Below are 14,271 nucleotides of genomic sequence, written 5' to 3' on the forward strand. Positions count from 1 at the left end.
CGGCCGCCCGCAAGCAGCGGGCGCGCCTGGCCGTCCCGAGAGGCGCGGGCGCCGCGCCTTGCGCTTCGATATATAGGCGCGGACGCGGGAAAAAGAGGGCCTCGCTCGCTTGGGTGCGGGTTTTGCACGTGTGGAAGCGGAGGCAGGGGCGGGGGAAAAGGTTTTGGAAGGGCTCGCGGCGTCGCTCGGCTTGCTTTAAAGCTGCTCCGCGAGCTTTCATCACCTGGGTACGCCACGTGAACGCGCTTCGGGGAGAACGAGGACGATCACTACAAAGGATCACGCGCGCTTGACATAACTAGCAACGAGAAATAGAATGTGATATCATGCAGAAGGATCGCCCCGAAATGAAAAGGAAGAGGTAGTCATTCCTCATTACCCAATTGTCACCAGGTACGGAAGCACCTGCAACTTCTGCAGCACTGTAGTATTTCGGACACAGGGCCCTTGCATGGCCCACTCACTTTCAACGCCATCAACGAGCATCCCGAGTGTGGAGGAGACTGCCATCATCTGGTGTATCGATAATTTCGGCTAGCAAAGGCGGCCAGCTTGCCGCTCAGTGCCCCCCATTTATAAAAACAAACAAGTTGAGAAAAAACATCCGTCACGAAAAAGGTCATTAACCATGTAACATGTTGCATCGACGGAATCACAATGTAAACAAAACTCCACTTTCGTACAAACCCCATTTCTTCCAGTCCTCAAAATCTCCACCGACCTCAACCAATTAGTGTAAATATATCCGGAACACATGCACTCGGAGACTCGGTCCGTACCGACTTCCAAACATACACCGCCTCAGGCATCTAAGTCAGAGTAACTTTCATATCAGCTTAATACAGCATATCGATATCCTTTAGAGCAAATGATATCTCAAATACAGGGCGCAACAGTACACGGTCCTTTCGTATCTCGACATAAGAATCCATCCTGTACTCGATTCCTGGTCAACCGAGTCTATACCTCAGTACACCCTTATTTCCCTCTCATTTTGCTTGCACTACCATGGAACACTTACAGCATCCTTCTCTTTCTTTTTAATGTCTACCCTAGCCTTAGACCTAAATTTTTGCCCTTGCGAAACCGCACCAATTTATCTGTCCAATTTGAGTTAACTACTGGTCGGCTATCTGCATTTCTGTGATTTAAAAATAAACCAAATCGACAGTACACGTGCATCGTAAGGTAAGCTTCGCACTCGTCCGTCATGTCATGCTCAAACACTTCACAGAATAATATTCTGTGAATATTATTTATCCAGACCAATTTTCGTATCGTAGTCGTCTTTTTTTCGCACGACCTTTTCCTATCTGGAATAGCCTGACTCGAAAAGCAACTTGAAAACAAATAGACAAACGTCCTAAAGACGTAAATTACACTCTTTTTAACAGCATTCACTCACAATCTTCAGCCCGTCTTAGCCCATGCTCTACATGTAAGAAAGAAGTTTCAACAGAGTTCGTCAACGCGTGTCATATTCCAGGAAATATTTGTTGATTATCAGTCGGTGCTTTCTTCAAATCTAGGTTGCATCTGAAAGTCTTGTCCACACAATGCAACTTGGCGATATTTATCGGACTTGGACTAGCTTGCACTTGTGCTTCTTTTTTACGCGTCTGCCTCCAAATTCTAAATATGTAAGCAGGATATCCAATGAAATGATTTCTGACAGCAGCAAAGAAGAGCAGGAACAATTGTTATATTCTTCATAAAAGAGGTATCAGTTTGTTCGAAATGGTCAAAAGTCACAAATTTCACTCCTACGCAGCGGACTGTTCGCTTATGACAAAATAAAGATATCTTTATTCATTTTAAGTTTCTTTACTTGTTTTGCAAATTGTTTTGCAAGAAACGAAGGTGCCGTTAATCACTACTATACTCATACATTAATATCGTTAGGTATCATTGAAAAGTGGGTGCATTCGAGGACGAAAAATTCATCTTGGTTCTGCGAAAGACAACAACAAAGAATGAAAAGCCTTCTGTAAAGACTTATTTTCTAATCTATCCGTCACAGGATCGAAAGTGCAGACCAATCAATAAAGATTTTGAATAAAACTTGTACTGCAAAGGTTCACTCTGCATATAAAAAACTTCGCAGAATATTCTATTGCATTCAATGAACATTACACGGCATCCAGTGCGCACCTATACAGGTATGTTCATCTGGACTATTTCCCTGCTTACAAGTTAAAACACCCCTTGACGTGAGGGGTAACGACGTGTATCGTAAATGCATGACCTTCTTTCTTTTGATGAAAGAGTAGACAACTTCCACTGTTGTCATTTCAATTTCATCCGGCTGCACGAATAGCTTTTCGTTGATATAAGACTTAAGGCGCGTTTCAATATTTCCATGAGTTGAGAGGAATTTTGAAAACTTATTTGAAAGGTCTCCTTGATATGAAGATGATGAACAGAGGGGCGTTTTGTGATGTCGATTGATATAACAAAACATTTTTTTTTTATTATCATCGTTTCGCAAGAAAACCATTGTTGTTGGAGGCGAAAGCGGACCCAACATATCTTCGATTGAGTTAAGAATTGTAGATGGAGTGTTTTAAGATGCCCTAATTGTACTGCTTTGGGGCCTCTCAAAATGCACCCGTCTTGCAGAACACGATCTATTTCTCAAACAAGAGAGCAGTAGGTTTGTAGTCCAAACTTTGTACAGTACTACTGTATGATAGGTGGCAGCAGTGGTCACGAAACGTAATACACGAGTGAATATTTGTCATATGATACAGAATTGCTTCTCATTGAAGATCATGAGAGGCCTATTTGCTTGCCGTCTCGACACTTTTGAAGGAACTCACCACTATCAATACTGTCCTGTAGTGTTCATCACAATGCATGCGGTGCGGCAAACCTTGGCATGCTAAAACAATCAAGTTGCGACGTGCAGCACAACTGCATGTCTCGCATGCGACTGAGACAGAGGTCTCAGTCAGTAGTATTATGAAAGGAGGGGCTGAGAATGAGAAAACTAATGGTTAGTTAGCAGCTTTTCATATGGTCTTCATTGAAATGTTAAAAGTTTTAAAACATATTATGAAAACTTGAATATTTCCATTCGAGAGCATCATGTTTCTGTGGCACATGAGTGGAAATCATCGGTTTTTTGTTGACACACCGACAACTGTAATATCTATACCCTTGGGTATATAACAATAACAACGTATTCATCTTCTCAATCGCATTGGAAAACATCATGCATGGAAATAGATAAATGGCTTACGCAAACCACTTCCCTGCACCAGCACCAATGAAGTGTTCTGAGTGGATATTATGACAACACAGGTTGACAACACAATTTGACAGCACAATTTGAAAAAAGTGAAGATATTTTGCGTAATTTTGCACGTAATCCGGGACAGTGAGAATTTCGGTCTTTTGGGAGCTTACGCTACACGACAATTCTGTGAAAATCCTTTCAAATATTATGCACACGTGTACCAAAAATCTGTCCACTATTTCGCTCATGATGTATTGTGGTAACAAACGCCGCAGATCAGCATGGGAGTAGTACAGTCAACCCCTTTCACAACTATGAGGCAAAAAGACTACTCTCTCACCAAATGCAGAGAAAGAGCGTCGCTCTTTCGTGCTGCACTCGCGGTTATTGCTAAGCAACATGTCACACACACCCGCTCACGTTCCGCATTTACATCAAAGCCCGCTTTTGTCTGTGTGGCGTGGCGATACGTTGCAGCACAACGTCAGGTTCAATTTTTGTTAGACAGGTCAAACCGTATCTCTACTACTAAATTTTGGTTCAACTTCAATCGTTTTGGAGACCGCGAAGCCTTACAGGACTTCCGCTTTCGGGTTGAAGACATCAAAAAGATAGTACCCATTGTAGGGTGGCCTTCATCTCAACATCACACTACTCGTAACAGGTATGGTGTCAATCCGGTGCTTGCGACATGCATAATCCTCAGAGGCATGGCCGTGCCCGGCCGTTGGGAAGATCTGGCATATCTATTCGGAAAACATCCCTCCCAGATGTCGGCAATATTCTGGGAAGGGATGGAAACATTTGTGCAGGGGCAAGGGCATTTGTTGATGGGGCCTGTTCCACAGCAGTACATGGACAAAAGAGCTCAAGACTTTAGCCAAGCCATCAGTGATAAAGGAGCAGCAATGCAGAATTGTGTAGGGTTTATTGACGGTACAGTGGTTGGCGTAGCCCGACCTAAAGGCTACATGCGGCAGCTCGTAGTATACAACGGGCACAAAAGGAAGCATTCATTAAAGTATCAGGCAGTCAACACGCCCGATGGGATGATACTGCACGCGTATGGCCCTGCCGAGGGTCGTCGTCATGACTGGTTCCTTTACGCAGCAAGCGGTTTGGAATCTAACATGGGTGAGATTCTGGTTGTTAATTGTACGCAGTACAAGATTTACGGTGATTCAGACTACAACTGGCGCGTCTTTATGGAGGTCCCCTTTCAAGGAACTGCGCTCAATACGCACCAGACAGCTTTCAACAGCTCCATGTCGGGAGTGCGTATTACGGTAGAATGGATTTTCAAGGAACTCAAAATGTATTTTCCGATTATTGACACGAAGCGCAAGATGAAGCTGTGTGAGTCACCGGTCGGGCTTCTCTACCTAGGAACTATGCTGATGTGCAACTTTCGAAACTGCCTGTACCCCAACCAGATATCCGAATACTTCAAGGTCCGTCCAAGCACGTTACATGAATACATTCGGGAGAGGGGTGGGCTTCTTGAGGAGTGAATAACAAAGTCCTTTCCCGGCGAGCCGTAGGCGAGCGAAAGGGAAAAGCCCCGCAGGGAAACTCCAGCGTTTATTAAAGCTGCATTACTACGAGAAGCTCCAACTTACCTCATCCCATCTTCTCCCTTAACATGTCAAACATAATCTTAAACTTCTCCAGCTCTAGCTTCTGTCCATCCTCACGCTCTTTCCGTCGCTCTTCACGTTCCTTCTCGCGCTCTTCTAGCTCTTTCGCATACTTTTCCTTCTGGAAGGACTGTTGATCCACCTCAAGCTGAATCCGGCCCAGATCTGCTTCCTTCAACTGCGCACCGAACATCTCGAGCTCTCCACTAACGTCCGCGATACCTGTCTGGCGCGTCTTCCGTCTCTTCCTCGCGCTGTTCCCACCCACATTACCTCCTCTGCTGCTCCCACCACTGCTACTTGCCTCACCTTCATCACCTGAGATGCTTCTCTTCGATTTCCGACAAAGTGCCATTTCGACAACGCGTCTGCCCATAATCTCCTTCTCCTCTTCTCGCTTGGTCTTCTCATTCTTATCGGCTTTCTTCTCGGTAAGAAACGTATCCCTCTCTTCTCGCATTTGGGATAGGGCTTGATAAAGATCTCCCATCTCCCCTCCCGCAATCCCGGACAGACTGCTGTTTCTTCTATCGTCCGCGTCGAAGTCCTCCTGTAGTCGCTTGTATCTATCTTGTACTGCTTTCCAGTTCACCTTTTGCATCATGTGAGGGTTCTGATTTACCCTTTGAGCCACACTTTCGAACGACTGCTTCACGTTGCCGTAACCAACGACATGTGCCCGTATAGCGGCCACTTCACGAACGATTATTAGGTCCTCCTCCGGCAGATACTTCCCTCGTTTCCTAACACCTCGCGATCTATCATCGTTGCCGCTCACGTCCAAAACCTCTGCCATCTCACTGAACGGTTGATAGTCTGCTAACCGGTACCGATCCTGCACCAACAAAAGCAACTGTACCTACAAATTGCGCCAAAACGTAAACACACTTGTCTTGAAATTTATACAGAATTGTCGTGAGCAACAAGTCACTATTCCACCTCTCTGCTCACGTCGAGACCCAGAATTCTGTGAGCACTGAAAGCGCTGTAATGTTTTGCGCGATTTTTCACTCATATTTCTCTCATGAACGGCAGCGTAAACTCCCTTTTATGTTTCAATAGTGGTGCTCAAACCTAGTTCTGAAAATTCTAGTTCTAATTCTGAATCGATTTTTCGCAAGCTCATTGGCCAGATTGATTCAGAAAAAATTCTAACTCGTCTACGAGCTCCGGAGCTCGTAGACGGGTCAGAACTTTCTGAAAGTCGATTGGGACGCAATTTCGCTTGTGTAAGTTTTTTTGATTAAGAACATTTCTGAATGTCCGTCGCCTGATCCAGCTCGGCTGGCCAGGTATCCGGCTCCACGTCACACACGGTGACACCTGTCTTCGAGAACCCAAGTAGAGAAATGTGCACACACGCCTCTTCTGGAGCTCCACAACAGCAGTTGCATGAGCACGCGACCGGGACGGGCGGTACTACTTGATCACGGGAGGCCGTCATGAAGCCATCCTCGGTAGAGTGCATGCGCAAGGAGCTGAGCGGCGGCGCGCTCGCGATCTTGCTTTTGCGGCCGTTGCAGTCTGCCCGCAAGAAGCGCCGTCTCGTCGAGGTGTATCGCGCGCAGGGCAAGACGCGCTTCAGCAAAGCGCTTGAGCGCGCCGCTGATAAGAGCGCGCGCAGTGGAAGGAGGATGCTGGAGGTGGTCGGGCTGGTCGCCAGCGTGCGGTATCTCGAGCGGCACGTTTCTTCTCCGCGCGACACCCGCGGAGCTGACATGCTGACAACCGATCCAAGCACCGAGCCCGATACAGGTCTACTTCTCTTGTATCGGATTCAGTGCTTGTTATGATTCCGATGTACAGAATTGTGTCTAATAAGTGCGCGCTTGGCACGCTACTCCCCTTTGCTGCTGCGGTTGTATTTCGGTTTCAGTTCGAACCACGATAGACCGAAACAGATACGGTCAGGTATCCACGGATCACTATGTAATGACCTACGCCGCGCGATGCCTGCGCGCCTACTCTTGGACACGGGTGCACGCTGTACACGTGGACAAGAGGACGGCGTGACTGGGCAGTGCATTTTCTTGCCGTCGGCGCGCAGGTGGCGAACCGGAAGAGCCAGTCATCCGCTTCTCTGCCCTCCCTTCCCTTCCCCCGCGGCTGCGCTGGCAGCCATTATCCGCTCTGTGGGTGTGTTAGGCCCATTAGGGGCCAAACACTTAGAATATTCCGACCTCGGTACCACAATAGTTCAAGTTATTCAATTTACTTCTCCTGAATAAAATGATGTGTCACGAGGCAACCACAGCGCAGGGGTCATGATTACAGCAGTTGTTGAAGTAACAGTACGAGAGCGTCAACCGCGCGAAGGTTGTGCCAATCAGAGCGTGTTCTTGAATTACAGCTGCTTGATTCAGGCGACAAGTAAGAATCACTGTTGGGGGTTAATTTTATGGGAGATTTTGCGTTTAGTAGGGCGATCGTGGTCTTTTTTGTGGCAAAAAGGGGGTGAAATGGCTTTTCTTGTAGTGTTGAGGGGGTGAATGGCGCGAATTTGTTGCACAAGGGGGGCGAAGGGAAGAATATCAGTAGTATGTTAGACCCGACCACTGAAATGTCGCCTTTGGTCACCCGTCCCAAACAACACAATTGGGATTCTTCGCCCGTGTAGTAGTCCAAAATGGCAAGTAATCGAGCTATTAAACTCAACATTTCTAGAACACGGATACTGTAGGGACAATTAATCTCGTGATCGGCCACGCCGATGTGGCCCCATTATCGACTGTTTCAACCTCCACAATACGCCACAGCATCACGTTTGTTACGTTACTCCGTGTCCAGCGAAGGGGGAGTAAAATGTACAAATGCGCTGCACAAAGCGGCGGGAGCAAGTTTCGAGTGCACTCACGTTGGCCGCTTGGCTCAACATGACCGTCTCCGCAAAACATCCCAGCGTGGAGCCTTTTATTCTCCCGTTCAGTATGGTGTACACGGCTGCTGATATCCACCACGCCGCAGTAATTGCCAGGCAGTCAAGTTTTGTCGAGTTGTGGGCGATACAGCCTTTCATACAGCCTTTCCTGTTGCGTCCACAATGATGATTTCACATCCGTTAACTGCTTGTCCACAAGCCCCTGGGCGAAAATCAATCTCTTTGCTCGCATCATGCGCCGCTTCCCTGTCCCAGTCCTCGTTGCCGGCCTGGCGCGCGGCGCGCGCGGCGGCGAAGGTGGCGACGAGGCCCAGCAGCTGCAGGAGACGGCTCGGGGCCCACGGGCTCAGCGTGCGGTACGCCCACGAGTAGGCGCGGTAGTCGTCCGGGCGGTAGTCTGGCATCGACATGAGCGCGTCCATGCGGCGGTCCTGCTCCGCGAGAAACGGGTACTTGGCGTGGAGCAGCGCGCGCGTGTCGTCGGACAGGCGCGCGCGCGGCGGCTCCGATGCGAGCGAGACGACTTGTGTCACACATTCTTGCCTTGGGACAGCGCCTCGCTCTTCACTATAAAAAGCCCTGAGACCACCCTCTCTCCTCCCCTGATGCTCACCAACTCGTATCCAGCATTTAAACGTTAATTTCACTCACAACTCCAACTCTCCAACCGACCTCACGCAATGATCAAGCTGACTCTCTTCCTCGCACTCTTTGTTCTTGTGCTGGCTTCGGTACTCGCTGCTGAAATCCCTGACTCCATTCGCAGTGGGTCGTCAAGCGGGTCGTCCACGAGATGCCCATGCCAATGCCGAGCTGGATATGGGGGTTACGAAAAGGTCAAACTGTATTGTGATCGCCGCCATTCCGTTCCCACTGCGTCATGAAGGAATGTTGGAAGGGCTCTCAAAAGGGGTTCACCTGCTGTCAAGACACTTATCCCCCAACGGACAAACCCACCACCACCACCACTACCACCACTGCCAAACTGCGGAGGGCGCGGAGGCGGTTAATGTTAGGGGGGCGCAGGGACGGGGCATGTCGCGGACGACAGGGGGGCCGAGGGGAGGAAGGCGGGGGATGGCCATGACATGGGGGAAGAGTGCTAGGAGTGGTCGCGGGCGGGCGGGGGATGGTGGGGGGCGGGTGGGGGCGGAGAGGCGGGGCAGAGGGAGAGAATACGACGGGAGAAGTTGATCCTCGGCTGCGGCCGAATGAGGAGAGATCACGTCCTTTTCCTTTCGTTTATTGCGACGCTTCGTGCCGCAACGGCGGGCGGACTGGGCCGGGCTGATTTCTCTTCCTCTTCCGGCCCTCGCGCAGCCCAGCCTTGACGACGGAGAGCTCGTCCTCCAGGTCGAACTCGCGCTCCATGCCATAGGCCGCGTGGTCGACATCGTCGACGTCGGGATCAATGTCGGCGTCGATGAAGTCGCGGGCCTCCTTGCGCTTGCGCGCGGCGATGGCAGCGTACGTCTGCTCGTCGACGCACTCGTTCACATCGGCCTCCTCGTGCAGCTGGTAATCGGCGACAATTTTCCATGCGCATGTACCTTTTTGTGGGAAATCACCAACGCGCAATAAAATAAGGGGAGATTTTTGTTTGGTGGGGCGATGGGGTGTGGTTTGGTGGCAAAAACGGGGTGAAATGGCTTTTGTTGAACAATGAACGCCACGCCGGTGTGGCCCCCTTATCGACTGTCACCTCCACGACAAACATCGTTCCCTATCCCCATGGCCATGTCACCCCTGTGCCCCTCCTCTGCTGTCATTTCAAATTCGTCTTTTCAAAATGCGCTTATTGCCCCAGACCATGGCGCAGGGAATCCGTCACCTTGCCACTGTGGAAGAAGGTGTGACACCCCTCATGGACGTTTTTTGCGTATCTGCGCGCAACGCAACATTGCGTGAAATGAAGAAACAGTACAAGCGTCTTGCCGTTCTCGTCCACCCCGACAAAGTGCGGGCAGTTCAACCGCGCTGTGCGGACAGGTGTATGAAAGTACTCACACGTGCCATGCAGCAGGCGGAGAGCGAAGTTCGGTACATAGAAATCGATGAGGATATTCAGTGTGGTAAGGTCGTGTTACTGCCGGCATTCGTCGCGTTTAGCAAAACCTCTTCCGAAAGAGAGCTCTCTCTCGACAAAATGGAACGCGCTGCGCAAGAGAAACAAGACAATGTCAGGGAGACTCAACGCCAAAGAGAATGCTCGAACAATGAAGAGCACGAGAAGGCTTCGAAGGGCGCGTCAGACGTTTGCAGTGACAGCGAGGAAGACGCTCTACGAGAGAGGCAGGCGAGAGCCTGGAAGAAATTGCAAAAAGAGAGAGAAGAGGCAGCTAGGGCCGCCCAACTGCAAAAGGAGAGGGAAGAAAGAGCAAGGGCTGCGCAGCTGCAGAAGGAAAGGGACAGAGAGAAAAGGGAGAGAACAGAGAGAGAAATGGCTTCTCACTTGCGGGCGGTGCTTGAAAATGATGGTACTGACAAGGATGGAGAGGATGAAGATAGTGTGTCCAACGGTGAACGTAACGATGATGTGGACGAGGTAGAGAAATGTATAACTCCACCACCATCCCGTCGTCTTTTCTGCCGATTTCGCAGCACAGCAGACGATCCTTCTCGCGAGAGCAGCGCGGACAAAATGGACGAGGAAAATGTCAGCAAGGATGGCGAAAATTCAGGGGTGTTCGCAGACGTGGAGAGAATGGAAGAATGCATCGACGGAGTACAATTTGAAGATGAAGGAGATGATCTTGGGAGTGAGGCAGGAAGGAATTTTGAGGAAGACAGAGAGGTGGCCGAGTGCTTGGAAATTGATTCCGAAGAAGACGTTACGTCGGACGAGGACTTCGACCCGAAGAATTACATTGCAATCGAATGTGAGGAAGAGGAAGAGGATGTTGAAGAGCGCGCTGCCGATCCTATTCCGGATGATATCGACAAGAAAACCCGTCGAACGCTACAGAAGCGCCAATCGAAGCGACGAACCATGAATCGTGCGAAAGATGCACTGCGAGCAGATCGATTGCCTGCCATGACATGGAAGCCCCGTCCAATTGTGGACGTTAAACCGAAAGTGGGGATCGCCTTGAAGGGCCGGTGGAGATGTGAGCAGCTGATTAGAGCACACACTGCGAACCTCGGGGTGCAACGGGGAGTTAACATTATGCAGAATACTGTGAAAGTGCGCATGAAGTGCCGCACAGATGGGTGCCATGCGACTTTTGTTTTCGATTGGCAACCGAGGACCGGTTTTTGGAAACTGAACAAGTACCAAGACCACCTCAATGAGTGCTTCGGGCAACATGTCGCGGACAGTCCAATGAAAATTGCGTCAAGATCGTCTTCTTGTGCCCCTGCATATACCCCACATCAGATTGCCCGAGCAATTTTAGAACACGTGCAAGGCGATCCGAATGTGCCTTGCAAAACAATCGCTTCCGTTGTTCGAGCGAAGCGCCTGTATTTGCGTCAGCCTCCATATAGTCATTATCGGAGTATTCGGACAGAGTTGCTCCGTCATTTCACCATTTCGCGCGCCGTAGACATGGCCGCATTGGAAGGTTACGCAGATGCGCTCAGAGGGGTGGGGCATAAGGTAGAAATTTTTACTTGCTGTGCAGCGGAGATGAGGGAACAACGGATTAAGGCGGCTCGTCATATATTCGAGCAGTGCAAGAAGGCAAACGATTTACCGAAGGATGCTTCCTTTAATGCCGCAGATGTGGAAGTATCTGATATAGGCGACGGTCGCTATTACAGCGGATTGCTGTTTGTTCCTTCTTCCGCGCAGAGTTACTGCCAACATGGTCGACGAACGGCCAGTGCGGATGCCGCACACTGCGAAGGGGTAGGAATGCAGTCGTATGGGTCTACTTTTCAGGTAATCGGGTACGATGCAAATCATCAGCTCTGTCCTTTGGTCTTTGCGCACTTCGTGGGCCCTGAGAACAAAGAGTCCTGGGGAAAGGTCTTTCGGGCATGTAAGGAAATTCCGGGATTTGACATTAATGGGAGGGTGACAATTGTCGATCAGGAGAAGTCCATCGACGCAGCCTACCGGGACGTCATGACTAATGCATCGTTATTCCTGGATCCTCTCCATGTTAAAAAAACATGTCCGCGCGATTAGGATGTAACAAGGGCATTGGAATACGGTTGTATGAACGAGCAGTATATGCTCCGTCTCGAGAACAGGTATACGCTCTGAAAGCAGATTTTTCTGCGACACAAAAGGCCTATCTGGATAGATTCGAAGATTCTGAAGTGTACAGGGCATTTTCCAGCTTAGAAGACCTTATCACAACTTCACAGGGGGCTGAAAGCCAGATGTCAGCTGATCTTAGGAATAATATTCGTTCCGTGGAGCCTCAGAAGATGCTTTCAAGGGTCGTGCTTCTGCAGAGAACAAATTTTTTGGGTCGCCAGGACAGTGCCCTGTCTTGTACATCTCCCGTCCCTCCTCGCACACAGAACCATCTCGCATACCTAATTCAGAGAGCTCACGTATATCGGTCTTCTGTGCGTTTTCTGGATGGTACGTCGCAAATGGAAGCCACCGTCGCTAGTCACCAAAATGGAACCGTTCTGCGGCTTGTAAGGCTTAGCAATAATACCCAAACCCCCCCTTCTTGCTGCGCTTACTCTACAAATGGGTCTGGATTCCCCTGTTGGCATGGCGTCTCTGTTCTTCTCAAAAAGTATGGACCAAGCAATCTCTATCGGTTTATTGAGGCGCGTCATCTAACATCTGCCTGGGTTATGCAGTACGCCAATATGGAGTATAGTCTTCCTTCACAAGCAAGGGTCGACGACATTTTATTCAATGCGAAGAAGCTCGTTGCTACGAAGGAGGACCTGCAAATTCCAAAAGCTTTACCGCCACCACGGGGTCGTCCGGTTAGGAGGGCTGGTAGGCGAAGAAAAACCTGGTACGAAAAAGGCCCTGCTGCGAAGAAGAAGCGTGTGTACTCCTGCTCTTTGTGTCGGATGGCAGATCACACAGTGAAGGATTGCTCTCTGAAACAGCTGTATGGGGATACCGCAGAGTAGCCCAGTAGCCGCTCTTTTAGTAACGCCTTAGTATCCGATTTCGCCTGTCATTTAGTACAATTTATACCACCGTCCACTTTGTTCAGATTCTGTCGCCCCTCACGAACAACCAAATTCTTTTCTGTCACCCCCATGTTGAAGACGTCACCCATACGATCCCTACAAATATTTCTCAATCGGATGGGTGCTTCAGCAAATTTGACCGCGTCACCCCCTCAACACTACAAGAAAAGCCATTTCACCCCCTTTTTGCCACAAAAAAGACCACGATCGCCCCACTAAACGCAGCATTAACTCTAATTTTATTTTCTGAAAAAGTTCTGAACTCCTGTGATTGGTCGAGAAAGCGTCGTTTCAGAATTAGAACTAGAATTTCAGAACTAGGTTTGAGCACCACTAATGATGTTGATGACATACTGTACTGTAGTACAGTACGTGCAGTACACGTACTGTAGTACAGTACAGTACGTGTACTGTAGTACATTACAGTTGAGTTCTGCGACTCAAATGGCAAGTTAAGTGACGGCGTTGCAAGAACTGAGTTTTTATTTTGTCGTTCTCCTTTATGCCTTTCCATTATGTTTCATCATCATTGGAAGAAGACAGTCTCGTCATTTGCTGCTTGCCCTCCGTCATGCTTCTACAAGACAAGAGGTGATGTTCATTGATGTGAGGGAGTTTTGTTGTCTCTGTCATTTTCATTAATCGAGAAAACTTCCATGGCAATAAAGATCACGGGGGGATACACGCAATGCGGAGTACTTTCGAGCATAGACTTCGGGCTGGAGCATGACGGGATGTGTTTCGCATGCGAAGAATTACACGAAACAATTGTAAGCATTTACCATGTGTTAGGTCAGAAACGAGAGAACGGTAGGTACCCTTGGGGACTGTATTCTAAAAATCGTTTTCGATAGCCAAGTTTAATCGTCCCCACGGATACCAACTGAAAACGAATGAGTTGAATTAGCCGTTTGTCGGGAAAAAACGGTGTTCCAGATGGCGCACGATGAAAGGGGACGCGGGTAGATTTCGATGGGAATAATACGCGTCATCTTGTCATGTTTACACACAAGTTGGGCAGAGTAAGCAAAGAAGGAGAATCTACAGAGATAATCAGAGACCAGACGAGGCGGAGGATTCAGCCGCCTTTGTGAAACTTGGAGTAATGACGACTTCTGGAGCTGCGATGGGCAAAGGTCTGCCTGCAGCCGAGGCTCTTGCACGGATATCTAGCCCTCATGCCGTCTCTCCTATCAGCGGCATTGGCGACAGGCGACAAGGTGGGAAATAAGGCAGGAATGGGGAGCTGATAGTAGTTGGGGTTGACAGGGGTCGGTGAGAGGGTGGCACTGCTGGTGGGGCTTGAGTGGCCTCCGTTCTCGAACGGCGAGGAGTAGGAAGACGGTTGCGAGGCAGGAGCATTGAGAACGGTGCTCCAGTACTGGCTTCGCTGCTTGGAGGGG

The sequence above is a fragment of the Chondrus crispus genome, genomic scaffold (genome assembly GCF_000350225.1).
Source record: "Chondrus crispus Stackhouse genomic scaffold, scaffold_3, whole genome shotgun sequence".
Lineage (NCBI taxonomy): Eukaryota > Rhodophyta > Florideophyceae > Gigartinales > Gigartinaceae > Chondrus > Chondrus crispus.